Below are 9,422 nucleotides of genomic sequence, written 5' to 3'. Positions count from 1 at the left end.
TCAAATGCCGCCCGACCCCATGGCCGACTCCCCCAGCCGCTCTGACACACCTCGTCGTGGTCACCCCCGGTGCCACCTTTCCAGATGCGGCCATCGCTGTCATGCCGACCCATCCCGCCGCACCGGATTCGCTCCAGCCCGTCCCATGGCTGCTGTTGGAGCAGGTGGGCTGCCGACAAAGAAGGCGCCCCCGGCCAAATCCATGGCAGCACCAACCGGCCGCCGTGCAACCCCGCCTTCTCCAACGTGCTTGACGAAATGTCGCAAAGGTTAAAATAAATCTTTTTCTTTATTGATTGTTCTTTTCTCATGTCACATACGAGTAGAATGTGAGATTGTGTGTACGTGCATTTCTAGTCTTGATGATGAGACATTCATGCGCATGACAAATGTCACAAGTGAAGATTTCTCTCTCTTTCTCTCTCTCTCTCTCTCTCAAGTATATGCACTGCTAGAATATGATACTTAACTTGATGATCAGCCGACACGGAAGAAAAATACAATCAGGTAAAGACCCAAATCGACGCTAGACGTGATATTGGACCAGCGCAATTCATCCTGTCTCCTCAAGTAAACGGCCGACACACATGCTTCGAGCATGCTGGATTGTCAGGAAGGTAGTAAGGGGAGGAGTGGAACTCCTCGAAAACTTTGGTGTATTAACAAGCCGTGGAATTACACCTATCCATTTCGAGCAATCGTCCGAAGACAAGGAGGTCCTAATGATATACGACACTCACTCCTTCAGAAATCAACGGAAAAGAGCTCTTCGAGAGATCTTCCACGTCAACCATGTAGTGACCTCAAATAACAGATGGTCGGACATGCCGATCACTTTTGACCGGGAGGACCAAACGACGGGAGCTCACGACCAAGGAGTTGCCCTTGTCCTCGACCCTATCATTGATGGCTATCGACTGACCGAAGTCCTCATGGACGGCAGCAACAGCCTAAACCACATCTATGAGGGCACTTTGCAAAAGATGTGGTTCGACAGATAACACATAGAACCAAGCTGGACTACCTTTAAAGGGATAGTCACAGTCCGATGAGCTTAAGATGGTAGAGGATAGGGCCCTCAAGTTTATGTTCATGGACACAAGTGGCCTTGACCCCAAGCAAAAAGCGTATGTTGAGCTTTGTCGCGATGAAATGATCATTTAAAACACCATGCTCGTGAGAAACATGGTGGGAGGAGGAATGTGAGGTGCCAGGGGTGGAATGAGAGGAGGAATGGGTAGAATAGGAGGTGCCATCGGTGGAATTGGAGGAATGGGAGGTGGCATGGGTGGTGGAATTGGTGGAAGGGGTGGCTACATGAACATGATGGGAAGTGCCACGGGTGGTGCCTTTGGTGGCAATGTGGGTGGTGTCTTTGGTGGCAACATGGGTGGTGCCTTCGGTGGCAACATGTATGGTGGCTTCGGTGAAAACTTGAGTGGCACGGGATGTGGCTTCGGTAGCAACATGAGTGGCATGGGAGGTTCTTCCGGTGGAGGTGGCGGCATTGTTGCATCAACGCATGAGAACGCCGAGAAAGAACCCATAAATGATGATGCCAATGTCCATAACGTGACAAGTGACAACGAAGACGATGAAAATTGAGATGCTATGTTTTATCTTATGTTTATGTGCACTTTTAATTGTTGGATCATGAACTTTATTTGATATGATGCATTTTTGTTTGTTGGATTATTAAGTTTGTTTGCTATGGAAGTTGAGTTCATGTTGAAATTGAAATATTGTTGATTTTATATGTCCATGTGATGATTTTGATTCAAATGAGTGTGGCTGCAGTGTTGCTGGAGTGCGGCTATAACACTGCTGCCGCACGGCCGTTGGCCATCTTTACATCACCAGTTAGAGCGGCGGCTGCGCGGCTCATGTATTTTACATCATGTTTTGGAGTTGGATGTATTTTGATGATGTAAATTTTACATCTAGCATTTTATGGTGATGTATTTTACATCACCTATTGGAGATACACTTACATGTCCAATGAGACCAGCCGACGACTGGATCGCTAGCCTGTAGGAGGCCTCGGCCGTCGACGAAACTACAATGGCACTCCTCAGCCAGTAGCTTTGACGGAAACCACCGCTGATACAACCGTAAAACATATCTTGAGCACCTCGCGTGGGGGCTCGTCTTGGTGTCATTTTCTTTCCAAGTGTCATTTTTCTTAGAAAATGAGATTAGACCCTAGCTTTTGCATTAAAACCTGCACACAACTATTTTTATTAAATTATTTAATAAAGACTTACAAGATAAACATGAATTCATCTCGAGCCACTTTCTAGGCCATAAGTGTGGCCACACCAAAAAACTTGATGATGGGGGTGGTCATAATCAGGGTCGCTTGCCCTGACCCTACTCCTATGATCATTGAGAGATTTGGATTCCCCCCCCCCCCCTCAACTAGCAAGATGCCCGTGCTACGCCATGAAACCAGGTGGAATGCGGTGGGGGAGAAAGTATGGAGCCAAAAATAATAGAGAGATTTTTCAGAGAGTATATAATCACATTAAACAAGAGTCTTTGTTGTTCAATGACACCCTTAACACAAATAGGATTTATGTGGAGCCACAAAATTAGTAAGAGTCCATCCCATACGAATTAAGAGGCTTTTAGTGCAGAGTTGCTACTCAGAAGCATGCCACAAAATTGCAAGATCTAACATCAACATACACCAGGATGGGATGATCTTATACGGCTACCGCCACTCATTTTGTATCTTGAATACCAATACTTACTCATACACCAGCATAATTTGGCCATCAAAGATCCACCCATGCATGGTCTTCCACATGTTTCATAATTCTTTCCTCACATGTGTATTGCTTCATTACCTAAAGCAAGCAGGAACAACTCATGAGTTGCATGCAATAGCCCAAAACGTCTAGGAATTCTGAACACTGTTGAAGAGAATTGGAATCCAAGATTCTGTCTCATACATGACCCCTTGTGAAGTTCATTAAGCCATAATCCATTTGAAATCATTACTCAATTAGGCCATAAGCGTGGAAGATAATGCGAATCCAAAATTACAATCATGAGCTGCAGTTCAGTAAGTTATAATATAATTGGTTCAGGAATTAATTAGGCAGACATGGTGTACATGTGGTGTGGAGACGTATAGAAAGAAAATAAAGAGGAAAGAGGCATCATGAGCTTGGATGGAAATGTAAGCGCTCGACGTGGTGCGGTGTTGCGCTCGAGAGACCTTGGTGGAGTTTGATGTGCTGTGGCACTGCGCTTGTTAGAGCATCTTCAACAGCCGCCCAACACGCAGCACACTAAAAATTAGTTTGCAGCACGTCCATCGTCTGGTTTGGCACGGCGGGAAGCATTGGCTCCAGCAGCCGCGGTAAAATGCAGCGCACGTGCGTAGCTCCAGCAGCGCGCAAAAATGCAGCGCGCATTCTCGCACAAACAACATATGCGCTCCAAACACAAGCAAGAAAATCAAACACAAACAAAATAAATCAACAATAAATAGTTCAATTTCGTTATTACAACTCAAACAAATAGTTTATCTTTCAATACAACAAATAGTTCAATAATACAACATCAAACGCACAAATCATGATGCTCTTTGTTGGTCATTTCAAGCCCACCACTCCTCAATGAGATCCTTCTGAAGATCATCATGCGCTGCGGGACGTCCAATGGCATGATAGGAGGCACCAAACGGGCCACCCTTTCAGCCCTTCGCCGCACTCGCATGGGATGTCCCAAGAGCTCATACCAAGAGTAGTCTACAACTTGGCCATGCTCATTCTCGATGATCATGTTGTGCATGACACACAAGCGTGCATGATGTACCAAAACATCTTTTGATCCCAAAATCTAGCGGGCCCTCTCACAATAGCAAATTGGGCTTGCAAAATCCAAAAAGCTCTCTCCACATCTTTTCTAGCCGCCGCCTGGTGGAAATCAAGATTTTTCTTACCTTCCAGTTTTTTCAACGGCTTCACAAATGTTTGCCACTTTGGATAGATGTTATCCGTAAAATAGTAGCCATAGTTGTATGTACGACCATTTGCTACAAACTGCACCGGTGGCAGTTCACCATTTGCAATCTTATTCATCAGTGGTGACCGGTTGACAACGTTGATGTCATTCAAAGATCCAGGCATTCCAAAAAAAACATGCCAAATCCAAGTCTCTTGATCGGCCACAGCTTCAAGGATTATAGTGGAACCCTTTTTTTGGCCGTGGAATTGCCCATGCCATGCCTTTGGACAATTCTTCCAACTTCAATGCATGCAATCTATTGAGCCAAGCATACCTGGGAAGCCGCGAGCTTTGTTCATCTCCAATAGCCTTGCGGCGTCTTCACCATTGGGAGATCGCAAATACTCCTGGCCAAACACTTGCACAATTCCGACTGCGAAGCGCTTGACACACATGATGGCTTGGCTCTCACCCATGGTCAAGTGATCATCAACTAGATCAGTCGGGATACCGTATGCCAACATACGCAAAGCGGATGTCACCTTCTGAAACGTGCTATGCCCGAGCTCTCCGGCGGCATTCCTCCTTTGCTGAAAAAACCGGTCATGGCTCGCTAGTTTCTCTGCAATGCGTCTGAACAACTCGGTGCTCATCCTAAACTGGCAACGAAAGTATGACTTGGGGTATGTGAGATTCTCCACAAAATAGTGCCTCATCAATCTATTGTGGGCATCGATCCTATCCCTCCAAATTTTCTGCCGACCCATAACCGAACCACCGTGGTTTGGTTTTTTATTGATGTGCATAGCTAGGATCATTGCAAGATCCTCCTCCTCTTCCATATCAAATTCTTCTTCGGAAGAATCATATGATGAACTCATCTACAATGTTCAATTTAAACTAGGCTATAAAAACTACAGACAACATGTAAAAAATATGAAGTTGAAGCAATACATACCTTGCGGGCGTTTTGTCGAACACCTTGCGGGCGCCGAGCGGCAGTGGGCGGCCGGGCGCTGTTCATCGGAGGGCTGCCGCGCGCGACGGGCGGCGTAGACTAGGGGAAGCCGCGGTGGCGCGGGGATAGGTCGGGGAAGCGCCGGAACGGTCGCGGAAAAAAAAGGGTGGCGCGGGCAGCAGCGGCGCCAGCGACTGGATGGGGGTAGGTGGAGTTGCGAGTGAGCGCTCGAGAGTCCAGTGCGTGGAAGCGGGCGTAGCAAATAAGAGGCGCGCGATGGCGTTTCGGCCGGCGCGCTGAACTGGATATGCCGTGCGCGTGGTTTTTGCGCGTCCGCAGGAGCGTCCGGAGCGGTAACACACGCAAAAAACACTATTTTTTCAGCGCGGCGATGCTCTTGGGACGCGGTTCAGGTCTGGAGCTTGCCCGCCCGCAGGGAATCCGACTGGACATGTGGTGGGTGGTTAGGCCCCCACGCAATGACGAGCGAGGAGACATGCATGAGTTGCAGCTTCCACGCTTCAGCGGTGGTGAGTCGTCAGCGATCGGTGCGGGCGGCGGGTGCAGCCTCAACGGAAGCAGAGCGTGGATCCGGGGAGGATTCGGGTGGCGAGATGGCAATTTGAATTTTGAACCAAGACTGGAAGTACTCATGAGTCTTGATAGGGGAAGAGTAATGGCGAAGCTCAGCAGCACCGAGGCACTGGATTGGTGCAGGCCTGGAGGAGCTGAGAAGCATCATGAGAGGTAGGGATCGCTATGTTTCCTCCTTAAAAAATGGGAAATTATTAGAATCAACCGGCCGATCACGCAAAGAGTTCCGTCGGCCGCACAGCCGTTAATCCAAGTTCGATCGGCCAGCATAGAACGTACATCTTAGTGCAACACGCTAGTTATTGCAAAACTCCTAATTGCAACACGCTAGTTATTGCAAAACTCCTAATTGCAGCACACTAGGTGTTTCAAAACATGTGAGTCATCCATCTCGATTGGATCTGGAGCTGCGCCAACCACCTCGCCGATTCAATCCATGCGCCGCCGCACCCTCTGGCTGGTCGCCGGAGCGCTGCTGCCGGCGAGCCTCGCCCCGCCACTCCACCGGGGACCTTCACCGCCCCTGGCTCCTTCCTCCCTCCATGGGTTTCCTCTCCTTCCTCACTAGTCGGCAAGGACCTCCACCACTGGATGCATGCCTTTGCGACCCTGGGAATTTTTCTACAACATCAAATGCGTTGCAAAAGTCCTTCCGTAACAACACTCATGTTGCAGAAAAGTTAAGACGAAAAAATTATGCATAAAAACTCTATTGCAAATGTTTCTGCAACGCGAGGTCTGTTGTAAGACTTTTGCAACACTGTCTCTGTTGCAATGATGATGGAAGGGTCGGGCTGCTAAATAGGGCCATATCAAACAGCTGTCAAGGCAGCGGATCTTGTAGAAAGATCCGCCGGGCGATGCATAGCATCGCCCATAAAAAATTATCGGTTGCCTAGCTACTGCCTCGCATATGAAAAATTGGATGGTCCACTTGTCAGGATGAATACGGGGTGCGCATTAGAAGTGAACGGACGACCACCAACTCAAAACTTTAGAAGTAGGAAAGAAATATGCATGTTAGTGTATTATTGCATTGATAGGTAGAGTTGGTTACATGGTTTGGGAATCTCAAACATGTATACTAGTGAGGCATGTGGGGGATTCTCATGAGCAGCAGAAGAGGATGCTCGGCCCCAAAATGTGAGTTTTACGTTACATCAAGCAAGGCTTGCATCCCTTTGGCGCCGACTTTGGCCCAAGCGCGCACTTCATCTTGAAGGGTCGAGAACAGATCATCGATGGAGGGGAGCCGATGATGGAAGATAACGACATTACGATGCTTCCATATTGCCCAAGCCACCAAGGAGACAATGTAGCAAGGCCTTTTCGTAGGCATGAAGGTGACGCGGCCAGCACCACGCTCCATCAGATGTAGAGGGTAGCACGTCCATCAGGCGGTGGTTTGGTGAACTTGCACCAGGCCAGGGTGCGGTTCCAGAACACGCAATCCACAAGAAGGTGATGAATGTCTTCGGAGTCGGGCATCTGCGAGGCTTTTCATAAGGCTGGTCATAGTGGGGAGTAACTTAGACTAGTAACATGTTACTAGTCTATATTACTACCTCTATAGTGCATAGTATCATAGATTAGTATCATATGTGGTCTCATTTATTGTCATGCATGACACATAGTACCATCACATTTATTATGTTACGGTATCTACCTATGTTACTATAACCATCTCTCTCTTCTTTAATTGCCTGCCACATAAGCATGTTTGCGAGTCCCAAGTGCATGATACTACTTATGTTACCCCCACTACGGCCAGCCTAAGCAATTCCAGATGAATGGGTGCAGCTTTCACAAACTCAATGAAGCTTTGCTTTCCTTGTTGCCCAAGAAACTCGACGCCTCCTCGCTCTTGGACTATCGCCCTATTAGCCTGATCCATCTCCTTACGAAATTGTTCGCGGAAGTCCTATCGCTCTGGCTCGCACCACTCCTTGGAGATATCATCTTGGTGAACCAGAGTGCGTTTATTGCCACGTGTGGCGTGCATGACAATTTCTTGCTGTGCAACAAATTGGGAGACAACTGCATAGCCTCAGAGATTTGTATTTTTGCCACTTTTTTTGTGGTGTTTCGTTGATTTGCCACTCTAGAGAATTGATTCGCACAATTGCCACTTAAGACGTTGCAACCTTGACTTGTATGCCATTAGCTCCATTTTAATTGTTTTTACATTAACAGGGTAGTGAAAAGACTAGCTTACCCCTGTGGCTATACACATATGTATCTGGTTTACTCGTATGCATATGGTTTTAACATGGACTCAATTTGTACCAGATGTTGGCTTCTTCCGTGAGGTCGTCCTCGCCGCTCTCCGCTCGCCGTCGCCGCAGCCTCTTCAATACCCCCGCGCTCGCTGGTCACCGATCGCCCCTCCTGCTCCTTACTCGCCCCGTCCGCTTTCCAGTCACGGTGCTCACCTACAAGCCGCTAGTGCTGACCGCTCGAGGTCGCTGTCGCCGCCACCACTGGCAGTCTCCGCCCGCTCTATGTCGCCTCTTGCACCACCCGTGTGCTTGCTCGTCGCTGGCAGCGCCTCCGGCTCCCTACTCGTGGACTAGCCGAACAAGACATGCCTGAAGCTAATGGCAATGTGCAGTTATTAAGGGTGAAAGTGGTTAGGACTTCCGTTTGAAACCGTTTCCGAATCCGCTTTTTAGGATATTGTAAGAGATTTTTGACATCCCACAACAAGCAGATCCGAATCCGAGTACATTGACAGATATACGATACATTAGGATAATCCGCTTTCTCTAGCCGGATAATCAGACCTTTTAAATTACGAATCCAATTTATGAGTGAAATTTTAAGTATTAACTAGAAATAGCTGAATGCTATCTTTGCTAATGAGACAAGACATATGCTTATTAGTGATTTCTTTGCCACATTTTAGTAGCATGTAGTGTTTATGTATTTTAAGAGTGTATACATATTAATATTTGCTCATTGTTTATGTATAATTTTAGTTTAAAGCACTTATATATTACTCATATATGAATATGGTAAATGATCGTTCTCGATCCAACATCAGTATGTTACTATACCATGTCCGAATCCGCATAGCCGGTATTAAAATTCACATAATCTGATATTCGAATCCGCATTCGTTCTGCTTCCGAACTCGAAAATAAATATGAAATAGGGTACAATATAACAATTATCCGCCTGAATCCGATCCGTTAAAAGTCAAACATGTGCATTTTTGACCAAGTTTTTAGCAGAATATATCAATATCTACAGTTAGGGATGAAAACGGAGTGGAAACTGACGAAACTGAGTGCTACCATATTTGTTTTCATTTTTTTGCAGAAGCGGAAACAAGTACAGAAACCCCGAAAATGAAAACGGAAACAAATGCTATCAATAACGGACGCGGAGGGAATACAGAGCGGACACGGAAACAGAAGTGGGCATTGGTCGGAACTTATAAAACCCCCGAATCATAGTGAAATGCACACAAAAATCAAACAAATCTAATGAATTGGTAACATGGCTAGAAAACAATATGATTATATTAGCAACTTAGCATAGTATTGCAACAGTATTTGGACAATTGCGTATAGGATCTAGTTGAGTACGGGTGTGTGTCGGTGGGAAACGACACCTATGGGATCACAAGAATCCCTACTACGGTTGCGGGGCGCGGGGTTGTGAGAAGAGCGGGATTAGTAATTGACACGGGGATCGTTTACCCAGGTTCGGGCCGCAAGGATGCGTAAAACCCTAGTCCTGCTTGGTGGATGTATTGAGTGTTCTTGAGCTCTCGAACTAGCTACGGGTGTTGCGTGGTTCGAAAGAGCCGAATCCTTTTCCTGTATGCTACGGGCCTCCTTTTATAGGCAAAGGGGCTGCCACAGTGGCACACAGGAGGTGGAAAGGCCTACAGTGTTGCGAGCTTATC

Source organism: Triticum dicoccoides, chromosome 6B (genome assembly GCF_002162155.2).
Source record: "Triticum dicoccoides isolate Atlit2015 ecotype Zavitan chromosome 6B, WEW_v2.0, whole genome shotgun sequence".
In the NCBI taxonomy this organism is placed as follows: domain Eukaryota; kingdom Viridiplantae; phylum Streptophyta; class Magnoliopsida; order Poales; family Poaceae; genus Triticum; species Triticum dicoccoides.
The sequence above is the reverse complement of the archived record's forward strand: the minus strand, read 5'-3'. Positions refer to the sequence as shown.